This window comes from Apium graveolens, chromosome 6 (assembly GCF_009905375.1).
Source record: "Apium graveolens cultivar Ventura chromosome 6, ASM990537v1, whole genome shotgun sequence".
NCBI lineage: Eukaryota > Viridiplantae > Streptophyta > Magnoliopsida > Apiales > Apiaceae > Apium > Apium graveolens.
Window position 1 is genome coordinate 261,797,929 of NC_133652.1, and position 7,029 is coordinate 261,804,957.

Sequence of the window (7,029 nt, forward strand, 5' to 3'; positions counted from 1 at the left end):
CAAGTTAAATTTGTACCATATTTTGGCTCTAATCAACCATGTAAGTCACTTTTCACCATATTAGAGTCACTTTGCACCCTATAAGAGTCACCTGCCACCATATACTTATACAATTAACATTTTAACATCATGTACATGCAATTAGACAGCCTTTAACCACCTCTTGGTACCCCATTTCCTACAAGTCAATTTTGGGCCACATTTTGGCACTAATCAATCATGTAAGTGACTTCTCACGATATTAGAGTCACTTTGCACCTTATAAGAATCACTTTCCATCATATATTGGTATAATTAACATGTTAACATCATGTACATGCAATTACAAATCCTTTTACAACCTCTTCGTGCCCCATTCATACAAGTCAATTTTGGTCCACATTTTGGTTCTAATTAACCATGTAAGTCACTTTTCACCATATTAGAGTCATTTTGCACCCTATATGAGTCACTTTCCACCATATATTTGTACAATTAACATGTTAACATCATATACATCCGATTTGACATCCTTTTACCACCTCTTAATTCCACTTTCAAACAGGTCAATTTTGTTCCACATTTTGGTTCGAATCAACCATGTAAGTCATTTTTCACCATATTAGAGTCACTTTACATCCCTAGAAGAGTCACTTTCCACCATATATATAACAATTAACATGTTAACATCATATACATCCAATTTGACATCCTTTTACCCCATATTAATGCCACTTTCATACAAGTTAATTTTGTACCACATTTTGGCTCTAATCAACCATGTAAGTCACTTTTCACCATATTACAGTCACTTTGCACCCTAGAAGAGTCACTTGCCCCATATATTGATACAATTAACATGTTAACATCATGTACATGCAATTAGACATCTTTAACCACCTCTTGGTACCCCTTTCCTATAAGTCAATTTTGGGCCACATTTTGCCTCTAATCAATCATGTAAGTGACTTCTCACCGTATCAGAGTCACTTTGCACGTTATAAGAGTCACTTGCCATCATATATTGGTACAATTAACATTTTAACATCATATACATCCAATTAGAAATCCTTTACCACCTCTTAGTGTCACATTCATACAAGTCAATTTTGGTCCACATACTGGTTCTAATTAACAATGTAAGTCAGTTTTCACCATATTAGAGTCATTTTGAACCCTATATGAGTCACTTTCCACCATATATTTATACAATTAACATGTTAACATCATATACATCTAAATTGACATCCTTTTACCACCTATTAATGCCACTTTCACACAAGTTAATTTTGTACCACATTTTGGCTCTAATCAACCATGTAAGTCACTTTTCACCATATTAGGTCACTTTGCACCCTATAAGAGTCACTTGCCACCATATATTGATACAATTAACATGTTAACATCATGTACATGCAATTAGACATCCTTTAACCACCTCTTGATACTCCTTTCCTACAAGTCAATTTTGGGCCACATTTTGGCTCTAATCAATCATGTAAGTGACTTCTCACCATATTAGAGTTACGTTGCACCTAATAAGAGTCACTTGCCATCATATATTGGTACAATTAACATGTTAACATCATGTACATGCAATTAAAAATCCTTTTACCACCTCCTACTACTGCATTCATACAAGTCAATTTTGGTCCACATTTTGGTTCTAATTAACCATGTAAGTCACTTTTCACCATATTAGAGTCATTTTGCACCCTATATGAGTCACCTTCCACCATATATTTGTACAATTAACATGTTAACATCATATACATCCGATTTGACATCCTTTTACCACCTCTTAATTCCACTTTCAAACATGTCAATTTTGTTCCACATTTTGGTTCGAATCAATCATGTAAGTCATTTTTCACCATATTAGAGTCACTTTGCATCCCTATAAGAGTCACTTTGCACCATATATATAACAATTAACATGTTAACATCATATACATCAAAATTGACATCCTTTTACCACCTATTAATGCCACTTTCATACAAGTTAATTTTGTACCACATTTTGACTCTAATCAACCATGTAAGTCACTTTTCACCATATTAGGTCACTTTGCACCCTATAAGAGTCACTTGCCACCATATATTGATACAATTAACATGTTAACATCATGTACATGCAATTAGACATCCTTTAACCACCTCTTGATACCCCTTTCCTACAAGTAAATTTTGGGCCACATTTTGGCTCTAATCAATCATGTAAGTGACTTCTCACCATATTAGAGTTACGTTGCACCTTATAAGAGTCACTTGCAATCACATATTGGTACAATTAACATGTTAACATCATGTACATCCAATTAAAAATCCTTTTACCACCTCTTAGTGCCGCATTCATACAAGTCAATTTTGGTCCACATTTTGGTTCTAATTAACCATGTAAGTCACTGTTCACCATATTAGAGTCATTTTGCACCCTATATGAGTCACTTTCCACCATATATTTGTACAATTAACATGTTAACATCATATACATCCGATTTGACATCCTTTTACCACCTCTTAATTCCACTTTCAAACATGTCAATTTTGCTCCACATTTTGGTTCGAATCAACCATGTAAGTCATTTTTCACCATATTAGAGTCACTTTGCATCCTATAAGAGTCACGTTCCACCATATATACAACAATTAACATGTTAACATCATATACATCCAATTTGACATCCTTTTACCCCCTATTAATGCACTTTCATTCAAGTTAAATTTGTACCACATTTTGGCTCTAATCAACCATGTAAGTCACTTTTCACCATATTAGAGTCACTTTGCACCCTATAAGAGTCACCTGCCACCATATACTGATACAATTAACATTTTAACATCATGTACATGCAATTAGACATCCTTTAACCACCTCTTGGTACCCCATTTCCTACAAGTCAATTTTGGGCCACATTTTGGCACTAATCAATCATGTAAGTGACTTCTCACCATATTAGAGTCACTTTGCACCTTATAAGAGTCACTTTCCATCATATATTGGTATAATTAACATGTTAACATCATGTACATGCAATTACAAATCCTTTTACAACCTCTTAGTGCCCCATTCATACAAGTCAATTTTGGTCCACATTTTGGTTCTAATTAACCATGTAAGTCACTTTTCACCATATTAGAGTCATTTTGCACCCTATATGAGTCACTTTCCACCATATATTTGTACAATTAACATGTTAACATCATATACATCCGATTTGAAATCCTTTTACCACCTCTTAATTCCACTTTCAAACAGGTCAATTTTGTTCCACATTTTGGTTCGAATCAACCATGTAAGTCATTTTTCACCATATTAGAGTCACTTTGCATCCCTATAAGAGTCACTTTCCACCATATATACAACAATTAACATGTTAACATCATATACATCCAATTTGACATCCTTTTACCCCCTATTAATGCCACTTTCATACAAGTTAATTTTGGACCACATTTTGGCTCTAATCAACCATGTAAGTCACTTTTCACCATATTACAGTCACTTTGCACCCTAGAAGAGTCACTTGCCCCATATATTGATACAATTTACATGTTAACATCATGTACATGCAATTAGACATCTTTAACCACCTCTTGGTACCCCTTTCCTACAAGTCAATTTTGGGCCACATTTTGCCTATAATCAATCATGTAAGTGACTTCTCACCGTATTAGAGTCACTTTGCACCTTATAAGAGTCACTTGCCATCATATATTGGTACAATTAACATGTTAACATCATATACATCCAATTAGAAATCCTTTACCACCTCTTAGTGTCACATTCGTACAAGTCAATTTTGGTCCACATGCTGGTTCTAATTAACAATGTAAGTCATTTTTCACCATATTAGAGTCATTTTGAACCCTATATGAGTCACTTTCCACCATATATTTATACAATTAACATGTTAACATCATATACATCTAAATTGACATCCTTGTACCATATTTTGGCTCTAATCAACCATGTAAGTCACTTTTCACCATATTAGAGTCACTTTGCACCCTATAAGAGTCACTTGCCACCATATATTGATACAATTAACATGTTAACATCATGTACATGCAATTAGACATCCTTTAACCACCTCTTGATACGCCTTTCCTACAAGTCAATTTTGGGCCACATTTTGGCTCTAATCAATCATGTAAGTGACTTCTCACCATATTAGAATTACGTTGCACCTAATAAGTGATGAGGATCAAGGAATGAATATGTTAATTTGGATTTGGTTATGTGTGCTCGTGGTGATGTTCAATTGGAGAGGATGCAAACATGGGTTATACAGCTTACTTGGACAACAAGGAATAAAGGAGCGATGCATGAAGTTAGACAAGTAGCTGATTATTATATAATTATTAGCTACTTGTCCAACTTCATGCATCGCTCCTTTATTCCTTGTTGTCCAAGTAAGCTGCATAACCCATGTTTGCATCCTCTCCAATTGAACATCACCACGAGCACACATAACCAAATAACCCATGTTTGCATCCTCTCCAATTGAACATCACCACGAGCACACATAACCAAATCCAAATTAACATATTCATTCCTTGATCCTCATCAATAAGAGTCACTTGCCATCATATATTGGTACAATTAACATGTTAACATCATGTACATGCAATTAAAAATCCTTTTACCACCTCTTACTGCCGCATTCATACAAGTCAATTTTGGTCCACATTTTGGTTCTAATTAACCATGTAAGTCACTTTTCACCATATTAGAGTCATTTTGCACCCTATATGAGTCACTTTCCACCATATATTTGTACAATTAACATGTATATATCAATCAGATATCTTTTCTTCCAAGTATTCCATTCTTTATGGAATTCCTTCTTCATGCATATCTCTTCTTATGTTTATCTTGATCTTCTTAACTTTAATCAGCTGCTGTCCTTATCTGATCGTCCTTCAACACTTAAGTTCTGATATCTATCTCCTGATGCTTATCTCCTGATAACATAAGTACTGATATCCCTTAAGTCCTGACGTCCAGTATAAGTACTGATCAGTTAAGTACTGATTTGTCCTGTTCAAATAAGATCTGAAATCTAAACATAACACATATTAGCCATGACATTATCAAATATATCTAACACACTTTCCACCATATATACAACAACTAACATGTTAACATTATATATATCCAATTTGACATCCTCTTACACCATATTAATGCCACTTTCATACAAGTTAATTTTATACCACATTTTGGCTCTAATCAAACATGTAAGTCACTTTTCACCATATTACAGTCACTTTGCACCCTAAAAGATTCACTTGCCCTATATATTGATACAATTAACATGTTAACATCACGTACATGCAATTAGACATCCTTTAACCACCTCTTGATACCCCTTTCCTACAAGTGAATTTTGGGCCACATTTTGGCTTCAATCAATCATGTAAGTGACTTCTCACCATATTAGAGTTATGTTGCACCTAATAAGAGTCACTTCCCATCATATATTGGTACAATTAACATATTAACATCATGTACATGCAATTAAAAATCCTTTTATCACCTCTTAGTGCCGCATTCGTACAAGTCAATTTTGGTCCACATTTTGGTTCAAATTAACCATGTAAGTCACTTTTCACCATATTAGAGTCATTTTGCACCCTCTATGAGTTACTTTCCACCATATATTTGTAAAATTAACATGTTAACATCATATACATCCTATTTGACATTCTTTTACCACCTCTTAATTCCACTTTCAAACAGGTCAATTTTGTTCCACATTTTGGTTCGAATCAACCATGTAAGTCATTTTTCACCATATTAGAGTCACTTTGCATCCCTATAAGAGTCACTTTCCACCATATATACAACAATTAACATGTTAACATCATATACATCCAATTTGACATCCTTTTACCCCTTATTAATGCCACTTTCATACAAGTTAATTTTGTACCACATTTTGGCTCTAATCAACCATGTAAGTCACTTTTCACCATATTACAGTCACTTTGCCCCCTAGAAGAGTCACTTGCCCCATATATTGATACAATTAACATGTTAACATCATGTACATGCAATTAGACATCTTTAACTACCTCTTGGTACCCCTTTCCTACAAGTCAATTTTGGGCCACATTTTGGCACTAATCAATCATGTGAGTGACTTCTCACAATATTAGAGTTACGTTGCACCTTATAAGAGTCACTTGCCATCATATATTGGTACAATTAACATGTTAACATCATGTACATGCAATTAAAAATCCTTTTACCACCTCTTAGTGCCGCATTCATACAAGTCAATTTTGGTCCACATTTTGGTTCTAATTAACCATGTAAGTCACTGTTCACCATATTAAAGTCATTTTGCACCCTATATGAGTCACTTTCAACCATATATTTGTACAATTAACATGTTAACATCATATACATCCGATTTGACATCCTTTTACCACCTCTTAATTCCACTTTCAAACAGGTCAATTTTGTTCCACATTTTGGTTCAAATCAACCATGTAAGTCATTTTTCACCATATTATAGTCATTTTGCATCCCTATAAGAGTCACTTTCCACCATATATACAACAATTAACATGTTAACATCCTATACATCCAATTTGATATCCTTTTACCCCCTATTAATGCCACTTTCATTCAAGTTAAATTTGTACCACATTTAGGCTCTTATCAACCATGTAAGTCACTTTTCACTATATTAGAGTCACTTTGCACCCTATAAGAGTCACTTGCCACCATATACTGATACAATTAACATTTTAACATCATGTACATGCAATTAGACATCATTTAACCACCTCTTGGGACCCCATTTCCTACAAGTCAAATTTGGGCCACATTTTGGCAATAATCAATCATATAAGTGAATTCTCACCATATTAGAGTCACTTTGCACCTTATAAGAGTCACTTGCCATCATATATTGGTATGATTAATATTTTAACAGCATGTACATGCAATTAGAAATCCTCTTACAACCTCCTAGTGCCCCATTCATACAAGTCAATTTTGGTCCACATTTTGGTTCTAATTAACCATGTAAGTCA